At 56.0% G+C, this 17,487-nt stretch overlaps 1 long non-coding RNA gene across 2 annotated transcripts; it reads right to left on the minus strand.

Annotated features, from left to right (window-relative positions):
* Positions 1 to 14,561: 14,561 nt before the first annotated feature.
* LOC109498428 lies at positions 14,562 to 17,269 on the minus strand. 2 transcript variants are annotated; one of them, XR_002155263.2, is made up of 3 exons: positions 17,017 to 17,269; positions 15,513 to 15,791; positions 14,562 to 14,734 (listed from the first exon to the last, which is right to left on the minus strand). It is a non-coding gene; the product is annotated as an uncharacterized LOC109498428 (long non-coding RNA). The 2 variants fall into 2 exon arrangements; XR_002155264.2 differs by having other exon boundaries at positions 15,513 to 15,652; positions 17,017 to 17,264.
* Positions 17,270 to 17,487: the final 218 nt, after the last annotated feature.

Below are 17,487 nucleotides of genomic sequence, written 5' to 3' on the forward strand. Positions count from 1 at the left end.
CGCCGGGCACTGAACCGCCTTCCCCTGACCTACAGCGGCCGTGTCTGCCTGGATGACTCTTTCGTGCCTTTAAAGATGCAGTTCAGACAGCGTGTCCCCTGCCGGCGGCCTTGCTCCGAGTTAAGAGAGGAGCTTCTGGAGGCAGAGGTTGGCAAGTCCAAAGCCACATTTCAGATCCCATCAAGCCCCCTCCTGTGGGCGATTCAGAGGGCTCACTCCTGCCACTTTACAAGGACTGTTCTGTCAGAGCACCTTTCCCCCACTTTTCCTGGAAAAATTCTACCCATTCTTCCAGAACTGGTCGCTAAAGAGCTATTTCTCTAAAAAAAAACAAAAACAAAAACATCCCACCACATTGAGTCAGGGACCGGCAGTAGACAGATGTCCTCTCTGGGGCTTTTGGTCATCTCTCCCCATGCAGTGCTGGTCCCCAGCCTCCCACTGTGGACACAGAAGCCCCGTCCCCTGCCTCTGGCTGACTCTGCCGTCAGTGGTGGCAGTGGCCACGCTGGGGCCCGGAGGAGGAGACCAGGATGGGACAGCAGCAGGGTCTGGCCAGGCTGCCGCTGCTTCTGGCCGATCTCACCGGGGCTCCCTGGATTCCTGCCTCAGTCCGTCAACTTCCCGTCTACTCTGCAAGCCCTCTACAGCCTTGAATAGCAGCAGCAGATCCCTGGTTTGCTGCAGACAGGCGGGGTTGGTCTCTGGTTTTGTAGCCAAGAGCCCCGAAGGATGGAGAACTCTGGAGAGTCTGTGCTCAGGCCTCCCCTGAGGTGGTAGAGGTGCCGTGGTGCTTCTACCAGAGATAATGGCCTTGACCTCTCGAGCCCCTGCTGAGAACTGGGAACTCGACAGATGTTCTCACGTGGGTCCTCCGGGGTCTAAGATCTAGAGTGAAGTCCACGGGCCCCGAAGGAGCAAGTGGAAATGCACCGGAATTACCGGAGAACTTTCCAGCACAAGAGCACGTAATGAAGTGTGCCTAGCTGCGTAGACCCTCCAGCCCTGCCTCTCAAGGCGGCTGTACTCCAGCCCCAGCTGCTGGGAGGCCAAGCCCCGTTTCTGAGGCAGCCTGCGTCTGTGGTGTGTTAGTGATGGCCCTGCATTCTCTGACGTTCTCTCCACCGAGGAGTGAGGTCTGTGTCTCTTTGCCTTGAGTCTGGGCACGCTCCAGGACTGCTTTGCTAACGGAACACAGCAGAAGGAAAGCTGGCCTGGTATCTGGCTGGGCCCAGAGAGGCCAGGACTTTCTATTTCCTCCCTCCTGGCCACTCTCTCTGGGAGGTCTGAGCCACCCCCGAAGAACACCAACCGTCCCGGGACCCCCGTGGGCGTCGTCCATAGCAAACAATAAGTACGTACTAGGCTGTGTGCTCGGTTTTTGTTTATGATCCCCAGAGTGCGTCTGGGGAAGTCAGGGCCATAGGACAGGGTGAGCTGGGTGTCAGGAGGGCCGCGGCAGCCAAGCTCCGGCTTGCGGACTCATTCTCTTGACAAGAATGAGCCTGTCGTGGTTTCCTAGCAAGAGGGGCAATCTCCGTGGCTATGAGCGGGAAGGTCAGCGGACGGTAGGCAGCATGGACTAGAAGGTGCCTGAGGCAGATGGGGAAGCCAAGCAGGGCTACTGCGGACTTCCAGGCGTCCGAACGTTGGCTGGAATTCAGAGACATCCGTGCGGAGGAGGCAGGGACAGATGCAACTCTTCCCCGAGCTGTGGCGTGCTCAGCCGTTCTCTCGCCCTGAGCTCCTTTGTCCAAGTGATCCCTGGAGTCTCTGATTCAGTAATTCCGAGGATTCACGATTCCATGATTCTGTGATATGAAACGCCTGTGTCTCTAGAGCTCTGTGATCTAGAGGAACCTTCCAGTCAGCACTTCCAACATTCTCTGATTCATGCCGTGCTGAGTCAGCCCATTGGGCTCCTGCCAGCCCCTGGCCTGGGACTTCTCTTGGGAGTCGGTAAAAGGCTGGGTTTGTGGGTTTTGTCTTTTTTTATTTAGTCAGACAGGGGTCGATGGGAGGGCCCCTCACCTCCCTGCTGAGTGGCTGAGATGGGGCTAAAGCATGTTGGGAAGGCCCAGGAGTAGGATGGAATGACGCAGAGCCCCACCTACAGGGGGCGCTGAGAAGTGCTGCTGGACCCCAGGCACAGGATCCACTCTGTCCACGTCCACCAGCTGCAAGGCACTCCTGGGACTGTGATTCCCAGTAGGAGCCATTTAGAGAACAGCACCTGGGGCGGGTGGGGTCCTGACCGTTCTTAAGCCACAAGCCGGAGTTACCCTTTGACATCCATTATCACCCCAGTTGACCATAGGCCTTAGGACATGGGAGACAAGCAGGGTGGCCTGTGATTTAAGTCAGAGGGAATGTAGGGGGATGTTAGGGGGCAGGGTTAAGGGTGGGGTACAGCTAAAGACATGTTGGACAGAACTGGGTCTCCCGCAGGTAAACTGGGCTGGGACTCAGGTGGAGATCAACAGTGTCTGATGTGGAAAGATGCCTTGCCCACAGTGACCCCATTGCCATCTCTGACTCCCTGAGTGACCCCAGGCCAGTCCTCTCCCTGTCTGAGCCTCCATTTCTCCATGTAGGAACAAGAAGGCAGGATCGGGGACTCTGACAAGTCCTGCCGGCTCTGATGGCCCAGGGCCCCATGAGTCGTTCTTCCTCCTCTCCCCTCAGCTCCCCTCATAGTATCAAATTCTGGGAATGAGGCCCCCTCACCAGGTTGTTGTGAGGTCCATTCATGGAAGCAGGAAAAGCCCTTGGCATAGTGCCCCGCACACTTGCTATCTGCTGCCAGTGGCTCTTTCCAGGGCTGCGTATGGCCCTCTCTGCCCCTCCAGGCCCTCTGGCTCTCCATGTGTACAGGAGTCTCCCTGAAGGCGGGGCCACTCTGAGATGGTAATGGGAGAAGGAGTCAGCATGGAAGGACAGCCAGGCCTGCCTCTACTCCAGAGGTCTCTCCTGGCCCTTCCTGAGCCAGTCTCAGAGGTTCAAGAGCACCTCCAAGAAGGAGATTAAATGGGCTTTCATTAGTTATGAAAGGTGGGGAAAACATGATCTAGCATCCATCCATCCATCCATCTTTCCATCCATCCATCCATCCATCCATCCATCCATCCATCCATCTTTCCATCCATCCATCCATCCATCCATCCATCCATCCATCCATCTTTCTATCCATCCATCCATCCATCTTTCCATCCATCCATCCATCCATCATCCATCCATCCATCCATCCATCCACCCATTTACCCATCCACCCATCATCCTTCCACCCCTCCTCAATCCATCCATCATCCATTCATCCATCTATCCTTCTATCCATCCAATCATCCACCTATCCTTCCATTTTTCCTTCCTTCCATCTTTCCATCCATTCATCCATCCATCCATCATCCATCCACCCCTCCTGTATCCATCCATCTATCCTTCTATCCATCCAATTATTCATCTATCCTTCCATTTTTCCTTCCTTCCTCCTTTCCTTCCTTCCTTCCATCCTTCCATCCTTCCATCCTTCCTTCCATCCATCCATTCACCCATCCATGATCCACTGATCCAGCATTTATTAAGTGCCCACTATGTCTAAGAGAGTACACACTACCCCCATGGACAACTTTCTATGCTCCTACCCTACTCTGTTATTATTTATGCTTCGTTCTTCTGTTCACTGTCTCCCCCGCTAGAATGTCAATTCCATGAAGACTTTGTCTTATTCACCACTGCATCCTAAATGTCTAAAATCAAGCCTGACACTTACTAGGTGCTCAAACGCGTTTCAATATATGAATTTAATGCCCCCCCCCCAAGCAACCGCAAGAGTAAGTATCATCATCCTTAATTTATAGATAAGGAAACAGACCCAGAAAGGCCAAGTGACTTGCCCACAGTTTCACTGTTAGTTAGAGGTGGCGTGAGAGGCGAAGCCAGGTTTCCACAGCCGGGTCTCACTCTTCCTATGGCTCCATGCTTCATGGCAGGGAGAGGAGAGCATAACTGCTTCCAGCTGGGCAGTCGGGGCAGGCTTCCTGGAGCAGGGGGCCATGGGCGGGCTCAAGGGTGGGTAGGACTTCCCCAGGCAGGGGAGTAGGTAAGGAGAACCAGCTGACGGGACATCCTTGGCCAAGACCTGGGGGACAAGGTGGTGTGGCTGACCTCTGGGTAAAGAGGGATCCACCTTTGGGGTGCGAGATCCACCCGAAACCCTGCCAGGCTTGGGGAGATAGAAGCAATCTTCTGTTCCTGCTTGTGTGTCTCCTTAGGGACTCGGGGCTGCGTCTGGCCTGTCCTTGTCAAAGCAACTGTCAGCAAGATGTGTCTCCAAACGTGCTGAAAGTGACTTTCTCCCGGGGAGTGAGCTCAAGGACATCTCTGCCGTACAGAGGCTCCCCCGGCCCAGAGGAAGGGTCACTCAGCCAGCCCGGGCGGGCGGCTGGTCTGGGAGCCCCTACTTGTGCTGACCCATCTGCTGGGCAAGCACCGTTCCCTCGCTGGACCTCAGGGTCCCCGTTTGTAAACAAAATGCTCTCTGCAGCCCTTTCGTCTCCATGCTACCTACACTAGTGGCCTCGCCCGAAACTGACACTTCCGTGCATGTCACCGGGGGAGGGGGGGCGAGTCGTCCTGACACATCGGACACCGCTGATGATTCCAGTCACCCCGCGAAAGAGCAGGATCAGTTATCTCCATTTTCTCGGATGAGGGAACCAAGGTTTGAGAGAGAAAGTCGCTGCTCCGGAGTCACGACGTTTGGGATCCGAGCTCTCCCTCTGAGCTCCCGGGGGCTGAGACCGGAGACTCAGTGCTGACTGAATTCGCTCGGGTCTCCAGCCGCTGGTGTCCACCGCTGAGCTCTCCTGTCATGCCACCCTGCCCCCCACCCCCACCCTGCAAAGGGGCACCCCCTAAAGACATTGCAAAAGACTTCCCTCTTCCTCTTCCCTAAACCCCACGTTTACGTTTGGGCCAATACACAACGTCTCTATATGGAATTGCGCTGTTGGGGCCAGCAGTGGGTTCCCACACTGCCATCTGTCCCAGGGAGGAAAACTCGGGCTAACTTACAACCTGACCTCATTTTCAGGGGAGATTTTTCTTTTTTTTTTAACCCAGAGAAGCTAAACATAGCATGGAGGTATTCTTGGTGGGGGAAACATTCTCGGGGCCAGGCTGATTGCCCTAGCAGTGGTTTCTCTGGGTACAGATAGGGTTGACCGCGCCTTGCCCCCTGGCGACTGACCGCTAAGCCCTCATGGAGGCCAAAGCGTTTGCTCCAGAACCTTGAGCACAAATTTCACTTTGCTAGGCTTCTTTATCTATAAAGGGAGGGGGGGGGGAGGTAACAACCCCTCCCGAGGGCTGTGCGGATCCAACTGGATAAAGGAGGCCAGGAGAGAGTGGGAAGGGGGTGGAGTTCAGGTGGGGACACAGACCTCAATTTCTGCCCTGGTTCTGTCACTTCCTGGCTCAGCGGCCTCATACAAATTATTTAATAATACTGTTCGCCTCCCAGGATTATTTGGGGTGGGGTGGGGTGGGGGGCTAATTTGATAGAAATCGCCTTAAGACAGCTCCCCAGGGGTTTGCTATGTTAGGGGTTATTGTTACCAACAGACCCTTAGCAGCCTAACATGCCAACAAGTGGGAGCACAAAAGCCCTGCACAGCCTGATGGGTTCAGGGCCAAAGGCGTAGGGCGTGACGACCTTCTGCAAGGGAGCTGCGGGGCGCTGAAGTGGGCGGGGCGCATGCGGGTGCGGTCTGGCTTGGGGGCGACACCTTGAGCTCTGGGTACCCTCTGGGTAAGCTCCGGGGAGGGGACCGGGACCCGAAAGGTCTGTTGACCAAGCAGGGAAAGCGCACGTGGCAGTAGCTGAGAGCTCCGTGAGGTTGTCTGTCTGGTTTCTCCGAGGGCTGTGTGCTGAGACATCTCCTTGGCCGCCTTCCTTCGGAAAAGACACGGGTCCTTCCTGAGCTGTGGCTTTGTCAGGGGGCAAAGGGCCGCGTGGGGGCCGGGGTGGGGGAGAGAGGAGAGCCCCTGGCTGGTGGAGTTTTAGGGAGCTGGGTGGGAAGTCACAGGAGCGCCCCAGGAGACAGAGGGCAGCACTGCTCTCCCTCTGTTGTGCCTCTCGGCCACTTGCGTCTGTGCCTTTGGCCTGAGGCCTGTCCTTGAGGGACAAACGTTCTTGTAGGTTGTGGGCATAGTGCGTGTCAGGTCTGGACAGAGACAAGACGGATGCGGACACGGACAGGAGGACTCTCCCTGTAAATCCGAGAGGAGGGTGTCATGACCCCCGTGGGCCCACGGGGAAAGGGAGGCTGGCAGATGTGGGGGGACAGTGCGCGCCGACCATCAATCACCTCCCTCCACCGCACCCAGGGCTCCTGTCCAGCGGTCCTGAGCCCTTGGTCCTCTCACCCAGCCATTCCGGGGACAGGCAAGGACTGAGCAAAGCCAAGGGAGGGAGGAAGCTCAAAGTGAGGGTCACTCGCCTTTTCTCCAGCCAGAGGCTTGGGGCTCAGGGGACTGTCAGGGTGGGGGGGGGTCTGCTGCCACAAAACCTTTCAAAGGCCCTGGCCCCGGCCCCTGCTCCCACATGCTACTTTTCAAAGAAATCTGGAATCAAAAAAAGAAGAAAGCTTCTATTTTTGATGAGGCACCAGTGAAATAGAGGCTTTTCAATTATTAAAAATCCAGAAATAAATTATTTACTCAGGCCAGATATAAAGCCTCCTTTTCCATGGACACCAACCCCACCAGCACACTGCCACTAATTTGCTGTGTGCCCTGGCAGGTCTGGACCTCGGTGTTCTCATCTGCAGAGTGGGCGGGGACCAGGCAGGGGGCTGGACTGGATGGTCTCCGTGGCTCCCGGGTGCTGGAGGGGCCTCCCAGGGCCCCTCAGCCTCTGTTCTCTCTGCCCCATTTGTCTTCATCCCACATGCTTTGCCCTCAAGGGTCAGACTCTCCCTCCTGCTCCTATCTTCCCTGAGCGGCTCAGGTGAGGGCAGGAGACCAGCGATTGTTAATAATTATATCACTACGTGCCAGGCCCTGCCCAGTGGTTTGCACATTCCAACTGATTTGTCCTCCAACCACCCCGCACGGTGGATAATGCAATGATCTCCATTTCACAGCCAAAGAAATTGGGTGCCGAGTAGCCAAGCCGCTTGCCCGAGGTCCCCCCTGCACCACAGGGGCCTCAGACCCATCTACCTCCTGACACAACCGTGACGTCCCGGAGCTGACGTGCCCCTTCCCTCTGCTTCTGCCCTTGCCGTGTCCTCTGCCTGCCGCGCTATCCCCGCCCCAGACCAGCAAAAAGGTCACCTCCTCCAGGAAGCCTTCCCACTCTCCATCTGTGCCTACGCCTCCTTGTGAAAGTTTAGTCTGCGGATCATCATCATTTACACCCTGTCTTTCCGGCAGGCTGCGACCTCCTTGATGAACTTCCGCATCCTCAGGACCCAGCACGGTGGCTGGTATAGCCCAGCAAGTGGTTGTGGAGTGAAGAAGTAAGTGAATGAGTATTTGAAAGGATGTAAGGGGGCGGCTGTTGGTTGCCCCAGGGCCTGTGCCCAGGAAGTCCCCTAAATTTTACCCATTCCTGGCATCTCTGAGATTATTCTCCCACCGAGGGACTTGGCTTGGTAAAGAAGACGTTGGGTTGCCATGGCAACGGATTTTTTTTCTGCCAGAGCACACATTTCCACAGAAATCCCCATCGATGTCTGCCTGTGCGATGCCCTCTCCTCCCACACCACCCCCGCCTCCCCCGGTGCCACTGAGCCCAGAGTCAGCCCTTCTCCCCCTGTGGCCTTTCGCTGGGTTTCTCAAAGCCACCCTATCCAAAGCTGTAGCAGACTGAGTCAGGCTCAGTCTCGGCAGGAAGGGGCGCCCCAGCCCCAGGCCATCAGCACTGAGGAGTCAAGCCCGGTCATCCTCAGAAAGGGGAAACAGCAGGGCTCCCACCCCCGGCCCAGGCTGGTTTCACTCTGCCACCTGCCAGCCCCACCTCGCCTCAGACAGGGGCCTGGGCTTCTCCCCCTCTTTCCTCCCCAGGACCCCGGGGCCAGGCGGCCTCACGGGCCTCCCTTGACAGAAGCCAGGGAGGGGCATCTGGAAAAGTGCAAGGTCTCAGGCCAGGGAGGAGCAAGGCAGGAAAAAAAGACACCTGCTGGTAGAAGCTCAGAGAGATCTGGTGGCTTTCCCAAGGGCACACAGCTAAGGAGTGGCAGGGACAGGGTCTGAACCCTGGTCTCTCTGGTGACAAGGCCCAGCCTCTACCCACCGTCCTGCCAGGTTGACCTCCACCTTCCCCTGCGCAGAAACAGGGGACAGATGGCCCCGTCAGGAAGCACAGACCGAACGCCCGGTTGTTCACACGGGGCACTGATGGGCCAAGGGTACAGCCCGTGGTGCCCTGCACCTCCCGTATGTGGACTGAGGAACTGTCAACCCTCTTGACTATCAGACCATCAAAGAGGTGAAGTGACTTCGCCCAAACTCACAAGTGGCGGCCCAGGAAGTAGGTATCGTCTCTGCCAGACTCTGTGACGACCTGCCATCTGCCCACATCCCTGGACCCCGGGCGCTGGCCGTCCTGGTGGGGGCACTAAAGGAGGAGGGAATGGGGCAGGTGGAGGAGGGTGGGTGGCTGGGTGGGGTAAGAGCATAGGCCGGGCCAGCCCAGGGACCAGCAGCCAAGAGAGCCCCCTCATGCAGGCAGAAGGGCCCAGATTGCTGGGCAGGCTCCTTCCCAAGGGAAATCGGGGACATTGGGACTGTGGGGACGGGAGGAGCAGTGGAGCAGGGACGTAGGGCCTGCCAGGGGGGAAACCGAATCCCAGTTCCACCCTTACCCAGGGTGACTTTGAACTTGGGGTAGTCATTTACTCGGGACACCTCTTTATTCTCTCTGAACCTCAGTTTTCTCACCTGTAAAATGGGGGTAACGCTAACAACCTCCTGGCTTGTTATGAGGACGCATTCAAGGGAGACTCAGCAGAAGGTCGTTGTTCTTTGTGTTTTGCGCCCCGTGGAGCACCCAAGCTGCCACTGCCGCTCTTGCCTATTGGTGTCCCCTGCACATGGCACGTGGTAGGCATTCGATACACGTCTGTCCAGTTGAATTTATTGGGGACCCACCACAGGCTCTGCTCAGACCGTCCCTGCCACTCCGGAGGTGGGTGGGTGGTGAGGTCCAGTGTTCTTCATCCCATCCCACAGAGGTGAAGACTAAGGTTCAGAAATGTCGGGTAGGTGGCTCACTCTCAGAGTTGGTTGGCAAGGACTGTACCCTGACTTATTATCTGACTCCCGACCCTGTGTGATTTCCAGCCCGCTGGCCGTCAGGAGAGAGGGTGACAGAGGAAGGGGGGCCAGCCAGCCCCTCACTGCCTTGCATTGCCACTTACTCCCCTTTGCTTCCAAGCCCACACCCTAGCTGTGGGCTTTGCCTCGGTGGTGGACTCAGCACAATTGCCTTGAGGGAATAGGACCAGGGTGGGGTGGCGCCCTGGAGCCAGGGACCCCATAGTCTGGCTTTGGAGACCAGCTAACAAGCTCATCGCCTCGTGCCCGGTCTGCAACACAGGCAGCTGGTCCTGCCATCTGGAGCACCTCAGCCCCCTCCCCCCCACCCGTCCAACCCCAGGAGCCCACCTCCCAGCCCAGCACCTCCGATGCTCGCCCTCCCTCCCCAGGATCTGTGGATCTGTGGCATTCGGCCGCCCACACAGAACCTGTCTCCCAAGCTGCATCTCTGGCTTTCATCGCCATGGCAACGCTCACCACCCCCGCACAGGACCGCTGTGCTCAGCTAACCCGAGGCCTGTGCCCTCCTCTCTGGCTGCCCATTTGGGTTGAGGGGACCCCCCCCCCCCGCCGCCCCTGCTCGAGCCAAGACTCAGTGCTCACTCGTGCACCCGCTCCCTCCCCCGCGGGCCAGAGTGATGTGTGTGCACACATCTGGGCCGAGCTGTGCACAGGTATGTGCGTGCACCAGCCAACTCTGGTCTGTGGAGCCTGACGGCCCCCCCAGAAAGGCCTAATTTTGTGTTGTGCGTGTGTCCCCTGTGTGGGTTTGAATCTGTCCGGGTTTGCGTGTTGTCTGTGTGTCTGTGTTTGTGTCCCTGGCAGAGGCTGGGGAGGGGCGGGTCCATCCGCCTGCGCGTGCCAGAGACTCGGGGACCGCACTTGCTCTCCGTGCACTCCTCCAATAGCAGCAGAAGGACCCCAGCTCCAGCCCATTCTCTGGGGAAGTCCAGGGCCCAGCAGTGGCTGGCAGGGGGCCCCACTGGCCATCTTTGCTGTGCTCTCCTCCAGGGCCAACAGTTAATCCACGGACACGACCTGCTCATCTTTGGCCCTTGGAATCCACATCTTTTTGCCCTGAGGCGCCACCCAGCTCCATTTTCCTGTGCAAAGAATAGAGGCCGCAGAAAGGGCCACCGTCGTGCATCAGCAGAGAAGGGACGTGCGGCCTCGGTTCTGCTCACCGCTGGCTGTGTGACCTTGCACAGAACACAGAGTCTCTGAGCCTCAGTTTCCCTGTCCATTCATGACGTCGTACGGACTTTCTAGTTCTGACTACCCGGAAGTCCATCAAAGACAACTGTCGAAATACTCCGTTCCCTTGACACGGAGTATTTCCTCTCTTCATGGCGGCCCTTGTGGCTCGTACATTATCTCCAGCGGATAAGGAGGAAATGGAAGGGCAAAGGAGGGAAGTCACCCGGAGGCAGGGATCAGCCCCATCAGCTCTTTCTGCCACCTGCTCCCTGCAGGGCTCTGCCCACAGGCTGCGGGGCCAGAACCGCCACCCTCCTGGGCAGATGCTGGGGCGGGAGTGACAAAGGGCACCAGCCAGCTCCGCTGGGAGGCCCCTCCTCACCCCTGCTGCCGACGGGGCCATAAATCAAAGAGGGAAATGTCAGAAGGAAAAGAAAAAGGGCAGAGCAATCATGCTCCCCTGGGCTGGTGAGTAGTAACACGCATGGAGTGTAGAGATCAACAAGGACTTCACGGGGGGACGGGCAAGGCTCAGACCCAGGGCAGTGTGGGAGCCAGATGCCTCAGAGCTGGATCAGCAGGTGCGAAGGGGTGGAGGGGGCCTGGGACCGCCAGGTACTGGGTCGAGTCGGAGGAATAAGGCGCCGGGGCTCCGGGTAGGGTGATAGAACCGTGCTTCTCAGATTTCCCCGCACACACTGGTCACTGGGACGCTTATTGAAATGCACATCCTGGTCCAGCAGGTCCGAGGCAGGGACCTCAGCCTTCACATTTCTAACAAGCTCCCAGATAATGCTGCTGCCACTGGCCTGGGCTGCACCTTGAGTCCCACCAGTGTGTGCTGAGACGTCCCACACTCTGGGTTTGAACTTGGATCTGCCCTTAATTAGCTGCGAGGGGGCAAGTGAGTCCCAACTCACCCTGCCTTAGTTTCCTCACCTATAAAATGGGGATGATGATAGTACCAACTGCAAGGAGGTGGTCGCGGGGGTTAAAGAGTGACTCTATGGTAATATATGTAAAAGCACTTGGATGGTGCTTGGTGAGCGTATTAGTCTAAAGTGCTGGCTGGACATGTGCTTTTCGCTGAGGGTAATGGGCTGCCGTCGAGTTTTAAGTGGGGGAGTGGCCTAACGAAATCTTGTTTAAAAGGCTTCCTCTGGGTAGTGCTGGGAAATGTGTGGGAGGTGGAGGGCAGGGCTGAATCAGGAGGGGGTGGGGTTGCGAGGGGAGGCAGTGAGCCCGGAACACAGCAGGATGGAAGGAGAGAGGGGCCGGATGACATTTCTGAGTAGAGCTAAGTAGAGCGGGCCCAGGAAGGCCTGGAGTCAGCCTGAGGCTGTCCCGCAGCTGTGCACCCCGCGGGGAAGCTTCTGGGCCAGGCTGGTGGCGCCCGCCCTGCTGGGCTGCTGCTTGGCTGTCCTGACGTGCCCCGGCCCAGGACAGACCAGCTCACGGCTTGCCCTCCTCAGCCTCACAGGTTCTCGGCCCCCAGCTCAGCTCCCCTGCCAAGGGGCTCAACTCAGCTTCCTCTGAGGGGCATTGGCGAGAAGGTATGTGTGCCCGTGAGTATATGTGTGGGGCTGTGTGCCTGTGGTTAGGGAGAGGAGAGAAGAAAAGGCCGTTGGGTTCCTCAGGTCGAGAGACTAGAAGGAAAGAATTAGGAACATCAGTTCTATCCATGAAGGGATGTAACGAATGACCTTATTCTTTAAAGACTTCCCAAGTCCTGGAGCGCCTGGGTGGCTCAGTCCGTTAAGCGTGCGACTTCGGCTCAGGTCATGATCTCACGTCTCATGGGTTGGAGCCCCGCATCGGGCTCTGTGCTGATGGCTCAGAGCCTGGGGTCTGCTTCGGATTCTGTGTTTCCCCCTCTCTCTGTCCCTCCCCTGCTTATTCTCTGTCTCTCAATAATAAACAAACATTAAAAAAAATTTTTTTTTAATTTCCCAAGTGCCTACCATGCACTTCATTCACACACAAACAAAGCTTTGACCCTGCCCTCCCAGATCCCAGGGGAGGGTAAGGAGACCACACACACACACACACACATAACAAAGTGCCACCGAACGTGGATCCTCAGATCTCCCTGTACCTGGGAATCCCCTGGGATCCTGTTAAAATGCTGATTCTGGCTCAGTAGGTCTGGGTGGGTCTTGAGTCTGCATTTCTTTTTTTTTTTTTTTTAAGTTTTTTTTATTTGGGTGGGGGGAGGGGCAGAGAGAGGGAGAGAGAGAATCCGAAGCAGGATCTTCGATCAGCGCAGAGCCCGACGCGGGGCTCGAACCCACAAACCATGAGACCATGACCTGAGCCAAAGTCGGATGCTTCACCGACTGAACTACCCAGGTGCCCCAAAGAAGATTTAATTTCTAGAAAATTCCTTCTCCTTCTGCTCGTGTGGACTTTGAGCCAAGGGAACCCAGTTCACAAAGCAAGCTCATTGTATGGAAAATGGCACAGCATCCTTCTTTGGAGGGGTGCACTTACCCACCCTGAGAGGACCCGCTATACGTATGTCCCCCTCCCTCAGGTCCCCATCAAGGTGGGGACAGTCACAGAGACCTTTGCACACTGCTCCCACCTGCTGGAGAGGAAAGCCACTATGCAAGTGGGAACAGTCCCTTTCTTCAGAAAATGCTTCCTTTGCAGGGCGCCTGGGTGGCTCAGTCGGTTCAGTGACCGACTCGATTCCAACGCAGGTCATGATGTCACGGTTCGTGAGTTTGAGCCCCACATCTGACTCAGAGCTAATAGCTTGGAGCCTGCTTGTGATTCTCTCTCTCTCTCTCTCTCTCTCTCTCTGTCTGTCTCTCTCTCCCGCTTGCTCTCTCTCTGTCTCAAAATAAATAAATAAACTTTAAAAAGAAAGAAAGAAAATGCCTCCTTTCCTGCTTCAGTTGCGGTGAGGGCCTCCACCCCCCAGTGCCTCCCCAGTCCCTGGGATGATTTCCTAAATGACGGACCGTTTGTGGCAGAAGAGCCGAAGACGGACATTGTATCCCGGGGATTTCTTAACCATCTGTTACTTCTGTCACTTCTTGGACTAGAGAACGTGGGGAAGACACTGACTCTCTCACCAGCCCCAGAATCGTGGCGCTCGGGGGGCACGTCCAACTACCTCTGTTCAGCACGCCCCCGGCTCAACATTTCCCTCATTGTTGGCACTTCTCCACGAAGTAAACTATTTGATAATTACCAACCACGCCACAGAGCGCCGCGGTGGGATGTTCTACAGTTATGCTTACCAACGACAGGTGCAGAAATTAGGTGGCATTATGGGAAATGTTTAGCATCTGTCAAGCGAAAAACGCGATATGCAAAGCGAAATCACTGTGTAAACACACCTACGGAAGGAAAAAAGAGGAAAGATACTGGACAGGGTAGCATCGACTCTATTGGGGTGGCACCCCAGGCAGAATTCTGGAAGAGGGCTGCCCGGCGGTTTCACCTGCTCTGGACGCCATGACCTTGACTCCAGCTATCGGGAAGAACCAGCCCCTGAAGAGATCTACCCGTAGTCACATCTGCAGAGGATTCACACGGAACGACTGAATCCAAACTCCAGAAGGAGGCGTAGGTAGGGTTGACTGACGCGCCAGTTACCCTGGCCGTGAAGATCCACGACACCTCAAGAAGATATAATGCAGCTAATTTTGTCATTAATCCCTGCTTTTCCCTGCGGAACAACTAAGGCCAACTGTGGCCAGTGCCGTGAAGCAGGCATTTGCTGTTCTGTCCCCAGCCTGGTCTTACCTCCCACGTGTAGCCGATCCCTTCTGCAGGCTTCATTTTCCTCTGTCATGGCCCCAGACAGCCCCTAAGATCCTTTCGCGTGAGTTAGGGAAGGACGCCCCTCTGGGCAGCCCAGCGGCACAGAGCGTGGTGAGGGGAAGGCAGGCCGGATTCTAGCCCCCGCTGGCCAACGCCACGTGACGCACCCTGGGGGGCTGGCACGGTGGGGGACCCTTTGGTCACATTTTCCGTAAGGCTGTATCACTTTTTATAGCGTGAATTAGTATCGACGAAGTCAAACAAAGTACTAGAGAAACACCTTTTATGGGTAGGCTTGTTCAACCAGAAAGAAATCTACGGAACTATACCGATGTTGTCCGAAGCCAGTCTTCCTAGGACCAAATCCCGGCTCGGTCGCTTATGAGCGCGGTAGTCTCGGGGGAGGTTAGTAAACTTCTTGGTGCCTCAGATCCCTCCTCTGTAACATAGGGATAATAATAGCGAAAACTTCAAAGGGCTGTTGTGGGGACTAAACGAACTAATGTGCGTAAAGCTCTTGAAACAGCTCCCAGAACGTGGCGGATGCCGTGAATGTATCACCTCTTGCCACCGCTGACCGGACGGAGAAGAGAAGCCTGGTCAAGGGCCTGGTTCAAATCCAGACTCCTCCTCTCTCCAGCCTTCCCTGGTTTCTTCACCGAGAAGCAATTCCCGTGTCTTTTGGGTTTCTTTCACACATTTTCTGGTATCTCTCTCACAACGGCTGGGACGGTGTCCCTCACTCTGTGGCTCTGTCTGGGAGCTCTGTCTACCTGCCCCGATAGGAGGGTACCTGGCAGGCAGGAACCACGTCGTCCGTCTTTGGACCAATGCAATGACTGGTGTGCAGCCAGAGCTCAGTCTAGGACTGTTGGTGTCAGTGACTGCACGACCGAGGGCACGCTTCCCTGTCCCCACCACCCACCCCCACCCAGCACCAGTAGGTCCTCAACAATTTTATTTGAACTGGACTGACTTTATTCTGGAAGTTTGTGGCTAGACATCCTCACTGATTCGGTGTCACGGAGACCCCTGAAGGATAAGGGCTTTTTCTCCCGAATCCTATAGGCTAAGTGGTCCTTCCTGCCCTCCCAGGTCGACTGAATGCCTGGCAGAGATGTGCTCAGGGATGCTCCACCCACCCCAAGAGGTTCCCAAGTAGTTGGCAGAGACGTTTCGCATTCAGATTACACACTGCCGGGATACCCACTGCCTACCTTTCTGGAACCGTCTAAGGTTTCTCTCTGGTCCATTGTTCTCCCCGGTGATCATTGTAGAAACCCTTTCTTTTGTCTTCGGCAATACCAACCCAATTCCCAGGACTCCAGATGGAAAATAACAGCCTTGGTGTCCAGACCTTTGTTGGGGGGTGGGGGAGCCAGACAGAATCATCCCGGCTGTGGGGGTTCTGCCCGCGCCAGACCGAATGCGTCGAGCCCAAATGACTCCTTGAGGCTTCGTTAGAATTCACCACGGCCCCATCCTCACCGTTGTCTCTGAGCGGGAAGGCGGGGAAACAATAAGGCAGATTGTGCCCTGTGTGCAAGCAGTGAACCTGGACACCACTGAGCTTAATTACAGCCGACGAGTCCAATGTCTGGGAGCCCCCAGGAAGTGCTCCCTGGGGCTCCCCCAGAGGAGCTCAGATGTGTTCCACTCCACTGTGCAAACAAAATGAACTCTGCTGACCAAAGGCCTTTCTGACCAAGATAAAAATGGATTTCTGTCAGTCACCAAGGGCCCCTTGCCTGGGTGCGAGGGGCTCAGATGGTTTTAGTGCCACGTCTGACAGGAGGTTTCGGGGAGCAGACGGCCCATGGCGGTGTGTGTAATAAGCATCAGGGCTTTCTCCGGTGGCTCGGAGGCTAAGCTCATTATCCAAGGAACAAATGGAATACGAAGGCTGCCTCAGTGCTGCCAGGGCCCATTAAGAAATGTGCTGTGAAACAAAGTGAGTACATGGGGCCGTGGTGCGGAGCAGAAACCCGGAAGCAGAGACGACAGAGGGAAGGCTGGCTTTCCACCCTCGGCACCTGCTAAGTGGCTCGCTCCGCGAGATTCCGCAAGCCCACACTCCCGCCACCCGCCTTTGGCGTCACCTGGTGCCCAGCCTGAAAACAAAGCGCCTTGCCGACAGAATTTCCAAAGGGCCCCCCGTCGCACAGAATCCTTCTCATTGAGAAGCAAGAGATCGGTGCCTTGTGTTCTCCAACTCCTGACCAGAATAAACGTCCTGTTGTTTCCTGTGGACCTCACCGTTACTCCTTAAACAAGCAAGAACCAGTGACATCTTTCTTTCTTAATTCACGTACCTCAAATCAGATTAATATTATCTTATGACCCCCTTATCGATGCTGACTCTTCTGAACATTCTCTTCCCTCCTGGGTTCTCGCTCCCAAAGCCAGAAGCCTTGGAGTCAGAACCTCCCCGCTCCCCTCCACTGGTTCTCCATCCTGGCTGCACACGAGGGTCCCCTCCAGGGCCTTTTGAGAATCACTGCCCCCCCCTGCACCACCCCAGACCAACTCAGAAGAACTGAGAGTCGGGCCTGGGCCTCGAACCCCATGAGAGGGATTCTCTACTCCTCCTGACTTACCCCCTCGGCTTTTCTCAGCTCTGCGTCCCCTCCCTCCCACCCTGGCCACCTCCTTCAGACCACTTGCATTTGTCACCCAGCGATGACACTCTAACTGGTCCTCCCCTGCCCCCGCCAGACATACCTTCTGGCTTTCCTGAATTTACTGCCACGGTGATTTGTCTCAAATGGCTCACAGATCTTGTCACTGCCTCTCCCCAATTTCTAGGCATCCGCTATGACCGGGCACTGTTCTAGGTCTAGAGAACCGTGCGTCTAGAGAATTAGTCTCTGCTCTCGTGGAGATTATAGTCCTATTTGCCCAGGGGAAACGTTAACTATCAAACTATGCCAGTAATTGTTTAATAACAGCTGTGACTCATACCTGGAGGAAGTAAGAGGTAACATGAGAATATCTCCCCTGCTGAAAATTTCCCGGTGGTTCCTGGAGCCCCAGGACTCCTGGCTGATGGTTAAAGTTCAACTGTCCCCACTGTCACTGTGTGCCTTGAGGGCCATCTCACCAAACAAGTCCTTCGAGTACACAGTGTTCTCAGGTCTCCAGCCTTACTCTGCTGCCTGGACTTCTTTCCTTTCCTTCACCTACCTCTCCTCT

The sequence above is a fragment of the Felis catus genome, chromosome A3 (genome assembly GCF_018350175.1).
Source record: "Felis catus isolate Fca126 chromosome A3, F.catus_Fca126_mat1.0, whole genome shotgun sequence".
NCBI classification, from domain to species: Eukaryota; Metazoa; Chordata; class Mammalia; order Carnivora; family Felidae; genus Felis; species Felis catus.